At 43.0% G+C, this 17,629-nt stretch overlaps 1 protein-coding gene across 4 annotated transcripts in view; it reads left to right on the forward strand.

The window, feature by feature from the left end:
• The first annotated feature begins 6,860 nt into the window (after positions 1 to 6,860).
• The window catches only part of PLS1 (plastin 1), a 217,858-nt gene continuing 207,089 nt past the window's right edge, over positions 6,861 to 17,629 (forward strand). For 2 of the 4 annotated variants that reach the window (XM_080657189.1, XM_080657187.1), the window contains exon 1: positions 6,861 to 6,945. The gene's annotated coding sequence lies outside the window, so the exon portion shown is untranslated. Of the gene's footprint in view, positions 6,946 to 11,594; positions 11,724 to 17,629 lie in introns of all 4 variants that reach the window. The other 2 variants (XM_080657190.1, XM_080657188.1) reach the window with 2 other exon arrangements.

Here is a 17,629-nt window from a genome sequence, read left to right on the forward strand (position 1 = left end):
CTAAAAGTTAGTAGCTCCTGGGCCACAATTTAGAATCAGTGCAGAGAAGAAAGTTGTTGACTAGCCTAGCTGCTTTAGTGGTCTTTCTTCAACCACTTTGACCAATACCATGGTGCCCTCTTCCCTACTTCTTGGTCTGCTAATGTTGAGCTTGCACACCCTTCTTCCAGTGCTCCTCCTCTGTGTGATTTGATCTGAACTTTCCTTCTATTGTCTTTTTCTGAGATGTGAGCCTATTCTGTATTCTGTCTTTTCTTAATATTTCTTAATATTTCTGGTTTATTGATGGAAGTTTTTCTTGTTTTCCAGATTTTTTTTACTTTTAAAAAGTATCTATCATTTCATGGGATTTTATGTGGGAAATAGGGTACAGGTGCATGTGCTTGATTAGCTATTATTGAATGCATAAATAAGTGAAACAACAAATCAATGTTTTTCTCTCTCTAAAATCAATATGTGAAAAAATTTTAAAAAGAAAACATTCTAAAGTGCTTAAAATAGTTATTGGTACATAGCAAGAATTAAGTAACTTCTAGGTATGTTATTAATATTTATTATTATTATATTACTAACTAGAGGCCTGGTGCATGAAATTCGTGCATGGTGGGGGGGGGGGGCGGTCCTTCAGCCCTGCTTGCACCCTCTCACAATCCGGGGAGCTTCCTGATTGCCCCTAACCACTCTGCCTGCCTGATTGCCCCTAACCACCTCTGTCTCGGCCCCGCCACCACAGCTTTGTCTGGAAGGATGTCTGGAATGATGTCCAGAAGGTCGTTTGGCTATCCAGTCTAATTAGCACATTACACTTTTATTATTATAGACTAGAGGCCCAGTGCACGAAATTCGTGCACAGGGGAGGGGGGCGTCCCTCAGCCCAGCCTGCACCATCTCCAATCTGGGATCCCTCTCACAATCCAGGACTGCTGGCTCCCAACTGCTCGCCTGCCTGCCTTCCTGATTGCCCCTAACCGCTTCTGCCTGCCAGCCTGATCACCCCCTAACCACTCCCCTGCCAGCCTGATTGATGCCTAACTGCTCCCTTGCCAGCCTGTTTTCCCCTAACTGTCCTCCCCTGCAGGCCTGGTCACCCCTAACTGCCCTCCCCTGCAGGCTTGATCGTCCCCAAATGTCCCCCCTTGCAGGCCTGGTCCCTCCCAACTGCCCTCCCCTGCTGGTCATCTTGTGGTGGCCATCTTGTGGGGGCAGGATCTTTGACCACATGGGGGCAGCCATCTTGTGTGTTGGAGTGATGGTCAATCTGCATATTACTCTTTTATTAGATAGGATAGAGGCCTGGTGCATGGGTGGGAGCCAGCTGGTTTGCCCTGAAGGGTGTCCCGGATCAGGGTGGGGGTTCCCTTGGGGCGTGGGGCAGCCTGGGTGAGGGGCCTGTGGTTGTTTGCAGGCCGGCCATGCCCCCCGGCGACCCAAGAGGAGGCCCTGGTATCTGGGGTTTACTTATCTTCTACAATTAAAACTTTGTAGCCTGGAGTGGAGCCAAGCCTTCTGCTTGCTCCGTGGAGGCAGCCATTTCTTTTGGGATTTATGTATCTTTGAAACTTTGTAGCCTTAAGCGGAGGCCTGGGCCTGCCAGGGTGTGCGCTGAAAGCTTGGCTTCCTCCATCACCGGGGGCAACCCTAGCCTCCTGCTCTTTCCAGCTCCGTGGCTGCTGCCATTTCTGTTTGGGTTTATGTATCTTCTATCATGAAACTTTGTAGCCTTGAGTGGAGGCCTAGTCCAGCAAGGGCAGGCGGAAAGCTTGGCTTCCTCCATTGCTGGGGAAACCCAAGCCTCCCTCATGCTCTCTGTGGCTGTAGCCATCATGGTTGGGTTTATTTGCATATTTGCTCCTGATTGGCTTGTGGGTGTGGCTTGTGGGCATGGCTTGTAGGTGTAACGGAGTGATGGTTAATTTGCATATTGCTCTTTTATTAGATAGGATAGTTGCCTTGCTCCAAGCTGTAAGGACCTGCTTGTTATAGAGATAGAAAAGTTTTAATTTTTATTCTTGATTATGGCAGTTAACTAACACAGATGGCAACTAAAGAGGTGACTTACCAAAGGGTGTATAGCAAACAGTGCTGTTAAGTCCTCTTCCGTGAAAACGTGCATGTTGTGCATTTTATCTACCTGGCTACATAAAATAGTGAAGTTTCTGTCTTTGCAATCATATGAGTGAATCGTCTGAGACCCCAGCCCAGTCTGGTTTGGTGCTCACAGAATAATAGACGTCTTTTTTTTTTTTTGCTCCATTGGTAGAGATTTCCTAGAAGTTGCATGATATCTTCCTTTTAATTTTTCCTCGCCACTCTGACTTTACTTATGTCTCTCACCTTTGCTTTCCCTCCATCCCCCACCCGCAACAGTAACTTGCTCCGGGCTCACTTTGCTTCAGTGTCTAGGAGATCATGCAACCCGTGTGCCACCAGAACTATGATTCCCAGCATTCCTGGTGCTCCCCGCACTCTTGGTTTCTGCTTCTGGTCTAGGGGCTGCAGAAACCAAAAGGACTGGGAACTCCAGCCCGCTCTCCTGCTCTGCTCTCTGGCCAGGCTTGGTGTCCTGGGTTGCCCCAGTGACCCAGGACGCCAAACCTTCCCACCTGCTCTCCGGCCAGCTCCGTGGCTCCAGCCAGCGCATCCATCTTTGTTGCGTCAATTTGCATATTCCCTCCTTATTGGCTGTGGGCGCCTCCATCTTTATGACAAAGTGATGGTTAATTTGCATATTACTCTTTTATTAGCTAGGACTAGAGACCTGGTGCATGAAAATTCATGCATTGGAGGGGGGGGGGTCCCTCAGCCCAGCCTGTCCCCTCTCACAGTCTGGGAGCCCTCAGGGGTGGGAGGTGACCTGGTGATCAGGGGAAGGCGATGTCCCATCACACCTCTGCTGCTGACACTGCTGGCAGCACAAGCCTCAGCCAGCCCTGGTTACCTGAGCCTCAGATGGCCCTGGGCGGTTGGGAAGCTGCCATCCAAGGCTGCCTGCACCTTGGGCCGGCCCTCAGTGGCTGGGCAGCTGACATCGGAGGCTTGCCTGTGCCTTGGGCCGGCCGTGGGCGGCTGGGGGGGCTGAGGGGACTGGGGGACTCCAGAGGCAGGTGCCCTGGCAGGGCTGAGGGGACTGGGCACCGCCATCTTGTGTCTGTGGGTGCCGCCATCTTTGAGGGTGGGGCAGTCAATTAGCATATTCCCTTCTTATTGGCTGTGGGCACTGCTATCTTTGAGGACGGGGCAGCCAATTAGCATATTCCCTCCTTATTGGATGTGGGCGCCACCATCTTTGCGATGGTGTGAGGGTCAATTAGCATATTCCCTCTTTATTAGATAGGATATTTTATATAAGCTATAGAAGAGCCAGAAAATTATCCCTATTTCAGTTTAAGTTGATTTTATTTTTTTCAATTCTCAATTGGAACACATTAATAGACATAAATTCATTTGATAAAATAAATATTTTAAATTGGAACTATTCTGGGAAAACTGAAACATATGGTTATTATAACTAGAGTGTATTCTTTTGATGACCAGAATGCTTGTGCCCACCAAATACAGCATTTTTTGTGTGAATTCTTCCTACCTATTACCATTGCTTTTAAAGTATTGCTCTTTTAATTATCAGTGGGAATCATGTATCAAGCAAAATCTCAGTGATATCCCAATATGGGAGTAATAGTGTGCTAGCAGGACTGGGGTCCTTTACCCAGAGCCCTACTCATTTAACATCTCCATGACATCAGGCTTTTGGAAACACTATTGGAAAACTTTATTTCTCATTGTTAGTGATATAACCAGGTCACCAGATAAATTTCTTTATAATTATTATTCACTGGTTGTGCATTTCTAATGATATACTCTATTTACTATTTTAAATTTGGGAGATACATTTGGGAAATATGTTAGTTTTATTAGCAATAAATTTACAAATCACATCTTGAAGTTTGCAACTTTTAGAAATGGGTTGTTATAAACTTTAGATTTAAAGTGTACAATTTAGCCTGGCCCATGTGGCTCACTGGTTGAGTGTTGACCTATGAACCAGGAGATCAGGGTTCAATTTCGGGTCAGGGCACATACCCAGGTTTTGGACTTCATCCCCAGTGGGGGGTGTGCAGGAGGCAGCCAATCAGTGATTCTCTCTCATCACTGATGTTTCTATCTCTCTCCCTCTCCTTTCCTCTCTGAAATCAATAAAAGTATTTTTTTAAAATAAAGTGTACAATATACTGTTGACAGTGTGTATTCCTAAAAATCTTAACTGCAATCGAGAGATGATTTCCATTACCCCCCAAATATTTTTACTGCCCCATTATGGCCCATCCCTCCCTTTACCCCTAGCTTCAAGATATTACTGATTTGCTTTGTATCACGAGAGGTTAGTTTGAACTTTATGTATAAACTAGAGGCCTGGTGCATGAGATTTATGAACAGGGGGTCGGGGGTCTCTCAGCCCGGCCTATACCCTCTCCCTGCGGGATCGGGCCTAAACTGGCAGACATCCCTCTTGCAATCCAGGACCACTGGCTCCTAACCGCTTGCCTGCCTGCCAGTCTGATCGCCCCTATCTGCCCTTCCCTGCTGGCCTGATAACCCCTAACCACCTCTGCCTGCTGGACTGATCGTCCTTAACTGCTCTCCCCTGCTGGCCTGATTGCCCTTAACCGCCTCTGCCTCGGCCCCTGCCACTGTGGCTTTGTCCGGAAGGAAGGCAGGATGACTGGAAGATGTCTGGTCAACCTGGTCTAATTAGCATATTACCCTTTTATTAGTATAGATGGAATCATACATTTTTCTCTGGCATCTGCCAGTCAGCATAATGATTTTTGGATTTATTCATGTCGAAGCCTATATGAGTAATTATTTCCATTGCATAGATTAAACAATTTGTTTATCCATGAACCTGTTGATTGGCATTGAATTCCTTCTGGTTTGGTGCTATTGTGAAAACAAGCTGCTATAAACATTTGTGTTCAAGTCTTTGTGTGAACATATATGTTTTAATTTATCTTGGATAATAAGTACAAATATGTCAATGTAAGAAATGTCCATAGGGGACATCTGTAATAGTGTCAACAATAAAAATAAAATAAAACAATTTTTTAAAAAAGAAATGTCCAAACTTGTAGAGAATCTATATATGAATTTATTTGAGCCAAACTTAGGACAATTGCAGAGAAGCAAGATCTCAACTGTTCTGGAGAATGACAGTTTTGCAGTTTCATTTGGAATAGGGGGATGGGGTAAGAAAGCTTACATGGAGGTGGGAGAAAGCAAAGCAGGAATTTGATTACAGGATAGTTATCAAGATTATGGCTTTCTAGAGGGTGGTTGCTTCAGAGGGATTTGAAAAAAAGATAAATACTCTGGCATTTCAAATGTGTTAATTTAGATTCCTAAGAACAACTGGACAGGGCTTGCTTAAGGTGGAAATAAACTTTTACTAAAAAAAATGATATGCCTGGGGTGACTACCCACCATGACATGCCCATTTAGGAGTTTATGATCAGATCACCCTGTGGGGTTACTTTCTGTCACTGGACTTATCAGTTTTATTACAGAAACCCTTTACCATTCACAAATGGAATGGCTGGCTTGTGTGGCAGATGTGTGTTTAACTTTTTAAAGAAATATTTTGTGAGAACTTACATATTCAACTCCTTCTGTATATCTGGGCTCAGATAAGGATACTAAATCCATCAATTTCTCTAGGTAAAAGGCAGGAAAAAAATCCTTATCCTCCCCAAACCTGGCTCACATATTTCCATATTTAATTGCTTATCAATTCCTTTGGGTTCCTAAAATAATTTCAACATCCTTCTTTTTTTTCCGTCTCTCCAGCCCTACTGATACCATCTCAGGATTTATTGGGTATCTATTTTGTACCCAGTCCTGTGCTAGGTAATGAGAGGGCACACAGGACTTTGAGTTAAAGGGGCAGCAAAATAGGGACCCCTCCTGTTGCCTCTGGAGACAGAGCTGAAGTGACCACAAGGAAAGATTATGCTGGGCAAACTCTTTGTGAGAAGTCTTGGGGCTGCATTCCATTTACTTGATTCACATGCTAGAGGAAATAGTCCACCTTTGTTTGAGTGCTAGGTGTAGCTATTTACTTATTTTTAAAACAGGTGTGGCTGTTAAATGAAGAGGAAATGTTTTGTGAAATCTCAAAAAGGGGAGAGAGAAAGAAAACTTTCCCCTTTTCTTTAGACTAGCAGTTCGCAAAGCGTGGTAGGGGGACCAGTAGCAAGAGTTTCAAAAACGTTAGAAATGCAAATTGTTGGGCCTCACTCTAGACCTACTGAGTGAAACTCTGGGTGTGGGATTTTTTTTGTCCTCATCCAAGTATATTTTTCAAGTACATTTTTCCATTGATTTTCGGAGAGTGTAGAAGAGAGGGAAAGACAGAGTGAAATATCAATGTGAGAGAAACATATGGATCGGTTGCCTCCTGCACTGGGGATGGAGCCTGCAACCCAGGCTTGTGCCCTTGACCGGGATCAAACCTGGAACCCTGCAGTCCACAGGCCTACGTTATCCACTGACCCAAACCGACCACGGCAGGATCGGTCTTTTAACAAGCTGTCCAGGTGATTCTGATCGAAGCTCAAGTTTGAGAACCACTGCGCTAAGCTCATTCCAGGGATATAGGTGGTCATCTTTCGTATGAGAGAAGCTTAAGTCCTGCGTAACTGGGCAGCAGGGTAACATTAGCGGAGCGCCAGGCCAGTTCTCCCCCTCACCTCTCCCAGCACCCTCCGCTGAGCCCAAGCTCTTGGACTTGGGTGCTTTTCCCTGGGAGCCGTGGCCAAACCCCGGTAAATGGATTACGACTTGGCTGGCCTGGGTGCCCGACGGGCATGCGCAGATTGGCGAGCGCAGCAGACGGGCGAGCGCAGGGAGGTAGTGGCAGAGTGGACTTGCGGGCGCGGCGGGACCACTAAGGTAGATTTGGGTGCGCGGTGGTGGGATACCAGGGGAGGGCTGGACACGTAGGCAGAAGACAAAGCCTCACTTTGTCGCTGGCTCACAGCGACTAGCGGGGGTCTCTCAGGATTTTCCTCGTTCGCCTGGCGGCTCGGGCGCTCTCCTGCCCATTTTGGGCAGGCTGTAGCCGGCAGGTGTTACACTGTGTGTTTATGCTGTTTACCACAGCTTGAGAACTGTGTTATGATTCTCTGCATGAATCATAGGTATTTTATTAACTTTGCTGTTTTCCTCTCTCTCTCAAACTTTGGGTGGATGGCTGCTGCTGAGGCTTTCGGATTCAGCCTGTTTCGCGTGAATTCTGTGACGGGTTTATGTGCCTTTGGACTTTTTGGTGCATAGGATCAATAGGGCTGGAGTGAAATCGCATCCGCGGTTTCTGGTGTTGGTGCCTTTCCTGGAGCAGGGCGCCTCTGGGTGCGGCATTAAAAAAGTAAACTTCCGTCCTAACCGGTTTGGCTCAGTGGATAGAGCATCGGCCTGCAGACTAAAAGGTCCCAGGTTCGATCCCTGTCTAGGGCATGTGCCTTGGTTGCTGGCACATCCCCGGTAGGAGGTGTGCAGGAGGCAGCTGATCAATGTTTCTCTCTCATAGATGTTTCTAATTCTCTTAAAAATCAATAAAATATATATATATTTTAAAAAGTAAACTTCCAGCGAATTTGAGCCAAAACGTTCTGTATTTTAGCAACATTTTTTAATGATTTAGAGAGAGGAAGGGAGAGATTATTTATGCATTCATTGGTTGATTCTTGTATGTGCCACAACCTTAGCATATCCCAGGACACTCTAACCAGCTGAGCTACTTGGCCAGGGCTAGCTATATTTTTAAGTGGAGACTCTAAAATTTACGACATTAACGCCCCACCACCTTACTTTTTTTACATTGCTGCTATTTCAGGCCTTATTTGGTGCTATTAAAAGGAAGTGGTCTTTTGAAAAAAGAAATACTTAATCTTTTTTAAAAAATGCTTTTAAAAATATTTTTATTGATTTCAAAGAGGAAGTGAGAGGGAAAGAGAGATAGAAATATCAATGATGAGAGAGAATCATTGGTAGGCTGCCTCCTGCTATGTCCAGGCTTAGTCACTGAAGCACTCGACTGGGCAGGAAGTGCTCTTTTAGGTGAGTAACAGTTCTCACTTTTTTTCCTTCTCTTCACCTTGTCACATTTTGTATCTTATACAGAGATATTTTACACTGGGGCTGCGGATTTAGTTACACTCCTACAAGGCTAAGGCTGTGCTGCACAAATTTCTTGGATAACCTATGAGCCAAAAACAAAATTTTAGACCATGGGGCACACACACACACTGAATATTATTTAGATTAAGTGTTAAATTTATGATGTGGGGGGCATATACATAGAAGTAATAAGTTTAGGAAAAAGAAATTTTTAGTTCTGGAAGGGAAACCTATGTGGAAAGGAAATACAGATACCTGCCTTTCCCTTCACCCCCCTACGATGAATGTTTTAATGGCAGAAATAATATACAGTTGGGTTAGTTTTAGAATGTAGAGACCTTCCAGGTCAGCCAGTTCAGTTGCTTCAGTTTACAAATGAGAAAACTGAGACCAACGAGGTTAAATGACTTACTGTGGCTGCTGGAGCCCCTCCTTGGCAAAGCTGGGCCAGGGACCCAGGTTTTCTGATTTCAGGGCTTTTTTTTTTTTACCATCCCCCTGCTGATAACTCTCCTCACAGTTTAGATTGTTAAACATCTACATCTTTATACAGTGTAGTCTTGCTTAACCAGATAATTAGTTATTCCTGCTACTCAACTTGCTAGTACCTTTTAAAGTTCTTTCAAAAAGTATCCTCTCTCTAAAAAATATAAATAAATATAAATATATAAATACATATAAATATATATAAAGATATATATACCCTTTCATCCAAGTCCCACCTAACTATTTGCTGGTCTTGAACTTGCCCTCCTTTCCTGTCTCAGTCACGTTGGGCCACCTGTTTACTTCCCTCCCTGAAGTCCTGCCCATACTGCCGGAATAGCTCAGGTGTGAACTCTTCTTAGAAGCTTTCCTTGATTATTGTGGCCAGAAAGTAGCTCTCCATGTTCTTAATCCTCTAGCATTTATTACTACTTTCTGTGCTGCTAGAAGGCGACTCATCTTTAGATTTCTGAATTTTTGAATTTTAGCACAGTCCCAACTTCTTGACCAGTGTATAAGCTCTTGGAGGTTAAAGTCTATGACTTAGATATCCCACCCAGAACAAAGTACAAAGTTTGTTCTCAGCCACTGTTTGTGAGAGAGAGGAAGTAAAGCACGGATAGTTTTTAAGGGGATTTGATGTGGATGTTGTGTAATATGGGAAGGCCACCTTAGAGCTCTAGCAAGAGAGTTGTCAAGTCAAAACAGCTTGATGGGGGGATTCTCCTATTTTGATGGGAGATCACACATCAGGGATGTGTTGGGGACAGAGGTAAAATCATAAGAGGGGAGTGTTGCCCAAGGCCTGGATTTAAGCATGTCACTCTAAGTGCAGAGTGGAGAGCACAAATTTAAGAAATGGTGTCAAGGAAAAAGCATTTGGTGAAAGACTGGAGACAGAAAAGGAAAGACATCTTGAAAATTACTTTAGTTTCAGGCTTGGTATGTTGGTAATAGGGTTGTAATGTTCTTTTTATAAGTCCCTCCTATCATTACATTCCTTTTGTTTCTTACAGTTACTGGTGTGATTGTCTTATTTCCCATTCTAGATGATAAGTTCTTTGGGGGATGATCTTTAACCCCTCATAATGCCAGGCACAGTAGCTTTGCAGTATTAGATACTCACTAGTTATTGCATGAATAAATAAGTGAAGAAATACTGTATTTTGACATGGAGAGGGTGAGCATTTAGGATCTTAGAGCTGTGAAGTATCACTTTATCCAAACAACTAACTAAGCTAGTTAGTGGTGTAACTGGAGCTTCTACTCAAGTTTCCTCATTACTAGCACCAGGCTTGTTTTGTTGACCCTTCCTTTTCAAGGTTGTTGGCCCCAAGATGAAGTTGAAATGGCAGCAGGACACGCTAGCTTGAAATGTTTTGTGGCTCTAAAGCCCTTGGAAACCAATATAAAGGGGGGAACTTGGTGGCCAAGGGGTGGATGTCTTGTCACTGGAAGAGATGAGATAAGGGGTGACTGGCCAATTCAAGATTGAGTGCACAGAGTGAGGAGGGGCTGAGGCTGAGGTGAGGAGGAGTCTGGAAAAGTCAGTGTAGCTTAACTTGTCAGGACAGAAGACATAAACAGATCTGCCCAAAGTCCTTAGATTGAGAGTGTATTTGGGAGAAACATTCCACACTACTAGGAAGTGGTGAGCGATAGCCATGTTGTTTATGACCCAGGAAAGTGGGGATAAGGTTGAGAGAGAGAGAATTGTGATCAGACTCTCTACAAGACAGAAGGTAGTCCTTCAGAATTCCCAATTCCAGTTTGGAATACTTGTTTAGTAGGAACAAATGTTGCAAATAGCCATTTTTCAAATCAAAACATAGCCTTTCCATTGAGCTGCACACAGCATTAAAGGAGCTGTTAGCACCTTCACAGGCAAGTTGATCAATGTCTTCAACTGCCAGTGTTGTTCTTCTCATAAAAATATTAAGAGGAGAGAGCAATTGAGGGGAGAGACACAGCTTCCTGAGGGGAAGTGAAGGGTTGGGCAGGTATAGCAGGATTACTTTTTAAAAAATTATGACTTTAGTCAAAATTGATTGGACAGCCAAATGCAAAATCAGGTAGTATGTTGAGGTTAATGTCGCATACATTTAAAAATGCCCAAATATTGAAATCTAGTGTTATAAACTACAATCCTATGTAAAATGATTATATTATGTAACTTTCTCAAAATAATAAAGGTAATATTAGTAATTAGTATTATAGAATGTTTCCCATTACCAGTGTACTGAACAATTTATAAGCAATATGCCATTTAGGCTTTACAAACCCTCCTGTGAAATTGGTGCAATTATTATTCCTGTTTTACAGATGAGAAAACTGGGGCCTAGATAAAAATCACATTTCTGAGGTCACACAGTTGACAAGTGGCTGAGTTGAGCTTTGATCCCAACCTTGCCTGACTTCAGGCCCTGAGAGCTTAAATAACTTAACCAAATATCTTAAAATGCAAAACTTTATTGGTGGCAACCCTAACAGATGCTTAGGCTGCACCCATTGAGAATAGTCACAGATTTTAGCTGGTGAAACTCTCAACATTCTATGAGCCAGACTTTAATCTGAGGAACAAACAACAGTGATGAATCTTTGTTTTTTTATTTTTTATTTTTTATTTTTATTTTTATTATTATTCTTAGTAGTCTTTATTTCCTTTATACTCATGGAGCATTCCTAGAGGTAGAGACAGCACCATAAAGCTATTTCTATTCTGCTCCCTCCTTCTTTCAGGAGGAACAGGGGTGATAGAGGTTAGTTGATAGTGATCCAGGAGATACGTCAGGGGTTGACAGTACATGGGAAACCCTGCGCATGAGCCTGAGGACTGCAGAGTGGCCCTGTTTGTAAGGACTTGCCCCTGGGGTGGCGGGATCCACTGCTGGAAGCCTTGGAATATCTGTGAGTCTTGACCCTTCCCCTCATCTCAGGCCTGTGAACTGGTCAGAATCCCCAGGGAGAATCCAGACCTGAGCACCTTCTACTGGGAGCCTCGAGATCCAGGAGTTCTGAAGTCAGTGTGGACTTGTTGCAGTTGGAAGTGTGTGTAGATACCTCAGGTAAGGCCCCTGTTCAGAGACAAGTAATTTAGAGACAGGACTATCAGGCCCCAAATTTGACCAGTGAAATTGGCTGTGAGAAAATGCTAACCTCTCCCTTCCCACTTGAACCTAATTAATCTCTTTTGAGAGTTTCAAAATGGAATCCAGCTGAAAGCATTCTTCCCCACCCTGTGCTAGGTCAGCCTTCTTTCCATTACCTGCTTCTACTTCATCTTCTCCTGGGCGCAGGGCCTGTGTTCAGATGTGAAAGGAAAGGCTGCCTGCTTCTGATCTCTACCCATTACTCGTCTCAACATCCAAGAACTCATCACATCACCCAGCTCTTTCCCTGAACAAAGGTGTGAATCAACATTTTATTTTGTATCATGATAAAATCAGGGAGAAGGAGAAAGAAGCCTTTGTGCTCCATATAGGTTTATTGGTTATAAAATGGTTATACAATTTGATTGCTGGAAATTTTGCTGACATATAAATCACTTGAGATTTGAGGCTGTGTTAACTTTAATCATCTTATTTCTTTTCAGTACTGCTGTGTCTGAAAGTTCCTGTTTGCCTTTTTTTTTGGTGAGAAATACAGCATGGGTTCTGTAAAAACAAGCTGCTTTTAAGTAATACCGTATACACAGAAAGGGTGGGAATTAGAATGGTGATTGAAAGAGCTTTTCTTTTATTTAAACACTTGTTTAATGAGAAAGTATTTTATTTTCTAGTAGGCTTGCTCATAAAGCCCAGTGGTGAAGGGGACTTTAGACTTTATAATAAACTTAATTTGTATGGCTTACTCTTTTGAGCAGTCCAGATCTATAAAACTATAAGAATATTGGGATAACTGAATGCATACACATATGCTGCACAGAGGAAACATGAGAAACTGTCTTTTCTTATAGTAAGATAGATGAATATCTTAGTAAAGTGGAAAAAGTTTTTTTGGGGAGGGCTTCTTTGTGTTAAAAAATAAAAGATTTGGGGGATGGTTGACCATAGAGACTCAAAATATTAGAGGAAATTAGATTTACTTTATTATTGAGAAACTCAATAGTTTAAAGGTACAGTCCCAGGAAATAACACATTTTTAATTAAAAAAATGACAAAAGCCTCTTCAATTTGTTGGAGAACCAAGAAACATAAGAGCTTACCAGTGCTGTCAAAATAGAATTTGGATTGAATTTGAGTTTAAAACATTGGTAAATATGTATAGGAAGATTAGTCCTGTTAATTACACCTTGGGCCAAGGTCTACTTTTCTAAACCTTCTCCTCAACAATGAATTCCCATGTGGCACCCTCTGGACTGATGAATATATGAGTAAACCTATCCCCATGGATCACAATTATAAAATTCAAAGTAATGCATGACAGTCTAAAACTGGTGTTGATCAAGCAATTTGAATGCCTTAGAAAGTTCCAGCTTTATTCACATTGTTTCCAAAGCTGGTGCTCAGACTCTAGGTTAAATTGTTGAAGTAAAAGAGAAGCAGGTTCAGAACTGACTCACAGTGAATGATCAAAGGCACAAACAAGTAGACTTTCTGTCTCATTAACTTTGTCATCTTAAAGGTATCCTTTTTGGCTATATTGGTTTCTTCCTTCCTTTCTTTCTTTCTTTCTTTCTTTCTTTCTTTCTTTCTTTCTTTCTTTCTCTCTTTCTCTCTTTCTCTCTTTCTCTCTTTCTTTCTTTCTTCCCTCAATAATAGATACTCAATGTGTACTTTTATAGAAAAAAAATCAATGCAAACTAGAATTTTGAGGTTTGATAAATGAATCTCTGCTTATGGTTTTAATGCTACTCATCAATAATTTGGTGGAAAGACAATATCAAGTTAGTACATAATTGAACCTTTAGCTAGATATCAAGTTAGTACTTATAACCTTTGAGAACAAACCAACAATTCTCAAAGACTCCTGTGTTTTTTCACCTGAACAGCCTATCAGCATTCTGTTATTGTGACATCTCCCTTTCTTTCCTCTTTCCTCAACTTTAGGTTCATTGGGACACTCTTTTGGTCCAGGGGAATGTTTCTAAGAGTGGCCCAGTTCTTAAATAGTTTAAGAATATTGCCCTGGCCAGGTGGTTCAGTTAGTTGGAGCATCATCCTGTACACCAAAAAGTTACAGGTTCGATCCCCGGGAGGCAATTGAATGATGTTTCTCTCTGACATCCATGTTTCTTCCTCCCCCTCCCCCTTTTCCTCTCTCTAAAATCATTTTAAAAAACCATATCCTCAGGTAAGGTTTTTTTTAAGAAGTATTATTATCAGGTCAGTGAGGTGTCAATTGTGAAACTCAGTTCACAAAAACCCAATGATGTTTTTTAGCAAAAGTTGTCATGCTAATGAATTAATTTTAGAAAAATAATTTGCTTGATCCCCCTTTTTTTAGCCTCAAACAGGCCACATTAAAGCAGGATCACCATCAGTGGAAAGAAGTAACCTAAGAATCTTTGAATGTTTAGTGGTCAGTCAAAATGAGCTGCTTCTGATAATTTGCAGTTCAGAGATCTGAGATCAGTCGGCCTATGATCAGGGCTATGGATGGAAAGTCAAAGCCTGGGATTCTGTTTCTGACCCCATGAGGAGGGAAGCCTTCTCTTTAACTGCAGGTTTGAGGATTAAACAAGACATTGGATGTGAAAGCAATCAGTAACATGTAAGATAAGGAAGTAAGGTATTTAATAGAGTTATAATAAATGTCTGACTTTGCTGTCTTTCACGGATAAGTGGCCAAGACTTTGAGAATGACTTGCCTGTTTGAGGTTACTTGGCTTGGAAGTGGCAGAGATGGGACTCACATCTGTGTCTTTTAATTTGACAGAATGCCAGGGCTCAGCATTGGGACCACAGTGAGGGCCTCTTGACAGATCTAGGGTCCCTATCTATCCGCATGGAACTTCAGTCTAGTCCCAAATCTAGTGCCTTTCAATTAATCTACATTTTTGCTTTTACTGAGCAAAGGGAATAATTTTTTGAAATTTATATTTGGTTTTTATAAAATCCTATATGTGTTTTCTAACTGTGGAGCTCTTTAAGTGATGTCTCTGTTGCCATAGGTGCCTCCAATGATTGCTCCCTAAACTTCAGATTTCACTTGACAGGATATTTACTAATTTCCTCTGTGGAGAGAGGGGTTGGATGCCTCTCAGCATTTTTTTTTTAAATCTTTATTGTTCAGATTATTACAGTTGTTCCTCTTTTTTCCCCCCCATAGCTCCCCTCCACCCAGTTCCCACCCCACCCCATGACCTTACCCCCCCCCCCCGCCACTGTCTTGATCCACAGGTGTATGATTTTTGTCCAGTCTCTTCCCACAACCCCCATAACCCCTTTCCCCCCCGAGGATTTTCAGTCCACTCCCTTTCTATGCCCCTGATTCTATTATATTCACCAGTTTATTCTGTTCATCAGATTTTTTATTCACTTGATTTTTAGGTTCACTGTTGATAGATATGTATTTGTTGTTCATAATTTTTAGCTTTACCTTTTTCTTCTTCCTCTTCTTAAAGAATACCCTTCAGCATTTCATATAATACTGGTTTGGTGGTGATGAACTCCTTTAGCTTTTTCTTATCTGTGAAGCTCTTTATCTGCCCTTCAATTCTGAATGATAGCTTTGCTAGGTAGAGTAATCTTGGTTGTAGGTTCTTGCTCTTCATCACTTTGAATATTTCTTGCCACTCCCATCTGGCCTGCATAGTTTCTGTTGAGAAATCAGCTGAAAATCGTATGGGTGCTCCCTTGTAGGTAACTAACTGTTTTTCTCTTGCTGCTTTTAAGATTCTCTCTTTGTCTTTTGCTCTTGGCATTTTAATTATGATGTGTCTTGGTGTGGTCCTCCTTGGATTCCTTTTGTTTGGAGTTCTGTGCGCTTCCTGGACTTGTAAGTCTATTTCTTTCACCAGGTGGGGGAAGTTTTCTGTCATTATTTCTTCCAATAGGTTTTCAGTATCTTGCTCTCTCTCCTGGCACCCCCATAATTCAGATGTTGGTACGCTTTAAGTTGTCCCAGAGGCTCCTTACACTATCTTCATATTTTTGGATTCTTTTTTCTTTTTGCTTTTCTGGTTGGGTGTTTTTTGCTTCTTTGTATTTCAAAACTTTGACTTAATTCTTGGGATCCTCTAGTCTGCTGTTGGGTCTCTGTATATTATTTTTTATTTCAGTCAGTGTATGCTTAATTTCTAGTTGGTCCCTTTTTATATCCTTGAGGGTCTCACTAAATTTATTGGCCTTTTCTAGAAAATTCTTGAAAAACCTTATAACTGTGATTTTGAACTTTATATCCAGTTGTTTGCTTTCCTCCATTTCTTTCATTTGTGACCTGTTTCTTTGTCTCCGCATTTTGGCTGCTTCCCTGTGTTGATAGAGTGGCTTTGTGTGCTAGGTGTCCTATAGGGCCCAGTGGCTCAGCCTCCCCAGTTACCTGAGGTGGACACTCTTGGTGCACCCCTTTGTGGGCTGTGTGCACAGTCTTGTTGTAGTTAAGCCTTGATTGTTGTTGGTATCACTGGGAGGAATTGACCTCCAGGCCAATTGGCTGTGAGGATCAGCTGTGTCTACGGTGGGAGAACTTCTGTGCTGGAGACACCTTTATGAGGCGAGACTTGCTTCAATGGGGGTTTGGTGCTCACTGAGTCTTCCCCCTGAGTGTGTCCCTTATGGATCTGAGGAGTTGTAATCTGGATGGTCCTACTCTGATGCCTGGGTACACTGGCTCTTGGATCTCCAAGGAGGTGCTAATTTAGCCTCTGCCTGAGGCCACTGAGCAGGAGCTATGGAGAGATCTGCAGATTCCTCTTCTTTGTTTGGGTTTTGGAGGTGCCCAGATGAGGCCCAGCTGTGAAGCATTGCAAGCTGCTGTGGGGTCTTGGGCTTTCTTTTGGATGTTCTGGGTCTCTCTGACTCAGCTGCAGTTTGTAAGGTAAGTTTAGATTTCAAAGGACCAGGCCATTCATATGCAAAAGCCTCTGTGCACAGCTTGGATGGGGCGGAGTCTCAGGGCAGAGCAAACAGCAATGGCTTCCCGTCAGCCCTGCCCTAAGAGGCCCCAGGGTCTCAGTGTCCCTCGGTAATCTCTGCAAGCACCTCTGAGAGAAAGCCACCCTCCAGTTCCGCCCAATGCCAGACAGTCCAGTTTCTCTCCGTATGAGTCTGGGTCCCCAGAGTCTCGCCTGGAACTGGAGGTCAGAGCAGTCAGGAGCTTGTGTCTCCCTCCAGATTGAAAAAGCCAGCTGTGGACTCAGTTGCCAGCCCTCTCCGCTCACGCGACTCTGTACCTCTGCCTTTACTTCTGCAGCTCCTCTGAGTCTTTGTGCTTTTCTCTTCCCTTCTAGTTGTAGAATTTCCACTCAGCCAGCCTTCCTGTGGTTCTGGATGATGTCCATTTTGTCTTTTAGTTGTAGTTTTGAAGTGGTTGTGCTAGGCAGCAAGTTCAGGTGTTTACCTATGCTACCATCTTAGTTTATCTCTCTCAGCATTCTTTTTGTTCATCAGAGGCTGGTTCCAGAAGAGCATTTTCTCTCCTCTACAAAATCAAAGTGATATGATTGAGTAAAGGGAGCTGGGCTGGGGGCAGGGATATGAGTGAGACATAGTCCTTGCACCCACGGGTTCTCAGTCAGATGGAGGACACAGGGATAGCCTGTGACATGAGTGGGCACCAGGGGGAAGCATGGAATGAAGCTTTGGGGGAGCACAAATGGAGAGTAGTTAATTCTGTTCAGTGGGTCAAGGAAGGTGTTAGGACTTTTGAGCTGAGCCTTGAAAGGAAAATATAAGTTCAATATAGAGATGAGAGAAAGCATTCCCTGGGGGAAGAGACATGAGCAAAATTGAGGAGACAGGAATGAGCTGGCCCCTTCAGAAGACTGCAGGTACTTTAATGTGTTTTAAAACCTGAGCATGATAAGAAT

This window comes from Plecotus auritus (assembly GCF_963455305.1).
Source record: "Plecotus auritus genome assembly, chromosome: 2".
Classification (NCBI taxonomy): Eukaryota; Metazoa; Chordata; class Mammalia; order Chiroptera; family Vespertilionidae; genus Plecotus; species Plecotus auritus.